Here is a 1738-nt window from a genome sequence, read left to right on the forward strand (position 1 = left end):
AATTGAATGTGTTACATCCCATCTAAATCCGTTCCTGCGGATAACGGTTCTACCAACAATTTGCTAAATCAAAATTGTGTAACATTTGAGCTACAAAAGCAATGAGGCTTAGTATAAAAGCTTACTAAATAGTTTGAGTAAGTTAGCCTTATCACTAGTCAAAATATATTGACCAACAGGTACCGATCAAGTTGCGAATCTGCTTTGTGGTTTATAATTTGGAGGCACAATAAGAGGGTTAGCAACTCTGTAAAGCACCATCTTTATGTTGACTGTAGCATTGTTAAAAAGAATATAATTATACATTTCTTATTACAGTTTCGGAGTACTTTAGTTTATAATCAATGAAGACATTGTCAAGTGATATTTCGTTTTGTTGATTTAGAACGTGTTCAGAGATATGATACTGATTCAGCTGCACAAAACATGGTCACGTGTTTTAACTACGTATTAGATATGAAAGGACGGTCAGACATCAGAAAAATTCCTGTTTTAAACAACAATATCAAAAAATACACATTCTCTATCAAAAATACGAAGATAAAGATAGAGAAACCGGTGTTATAGAGACATGTGAAGTAGGGCCGAGCGTGGCCAAATGGTTAGCGTGTCGGGCTGTGAATCTAAGGTTTCCTGGTTCACGCCCCATTACCACTACAAAATAATAAAAAATCACGCTTCGCACTTTGAGTTACGGTAACATTCCACTGTTTGGTTTCCGAAGAATAGGCCTAGAATTGGAGATGGACGGTGGTAAGTATGTGTTTTTCCTCTAGGTTATAGCCCTCTAAATAAAAAAACAAAAAAAAACAAAATATTTTGAAGTATTTGGAGAATAAAGAATGGTTACGAGGGAAACTACTGTACAAATAAATATGTATGGAGTTTTTTTTTTATTCCTTTTTAACTCATGGCCATATAACCTAAACTGAATTATATATCTAAATTATTATTCGTTATTATACAGCGGCCACTGTGTGATGATTATATTACAGATTTATTTTCACTAATGGTAAAATCGAAAATATAATTTGTGATGTAGGAACTTAATGCATCTTTAATTTAAAAACAAAACATCAATATTATACACACATCACCGTTATAAGAGGCCTAACGCCCTCCCTTGGCACAGCGGTACGTCTGCGGACTTACAACGCTAGAAACCAGGTTTCGATACCCGTGGTGGGCAGAGCACAGATAGCCCTTGTGTAGCTTTGTGCATAATTAAAAACAAAAAACAAACAAAGAGGCCTAACTCTATTTCTTTGCTGATCCAAGCTGTGTTGATGAGGCTTGAATAAGCGAAACTGCAATCCAGAGCATTTGGTACGTACATCACCAGATATATTTTCGATTTTATCTTTAGTGAAAAGAAAAATCTGTAATATGACATGTACAGATCAATGTTTATTGAAATGGTACGAAGTGCCTTTGCTTATCAATGACAGCTCCTCAACTAAACGTGTTATTTTTAAAAATATTCTACAATAAATTTAGTAACATATCATTAATTTTGCAGCTGAATAACTAGTATTAATAATAGTCAGTAATACGTACATTCATATAAGAAAACATACATCAAAGTGTTAAGACCTAGTGAGGCCTTTTGATTAACGTGCTGGCCCGTGGATATGAGATTCTTTAATTCGCACCCAATTTCTGGCAAAAAAATAAAAAAACGTTAGGCGCTCCGAACTTTGGGACCGGGTGAGGGTTAAGTACTCATTATTCGATTAGA

The sequence above is a fragment of the Limulus polyphemus genome, unplaced genomic scaffold, assembly GCF_000517525.1.
Source record: "Limulus polyphemus unplaced genomic scaffold, Limulus_polyphemus-2.1.2 Scaffold3811, whole genome shotgun sequence".
In the NCBI taxonomy this organism is placed as follows: domain Eukaryota; kingdom Metazoa; phylum Arthropoda; class Merostomata; order Xiphosura; family Limulidae; genus Limulus; species Limulus polyphemus.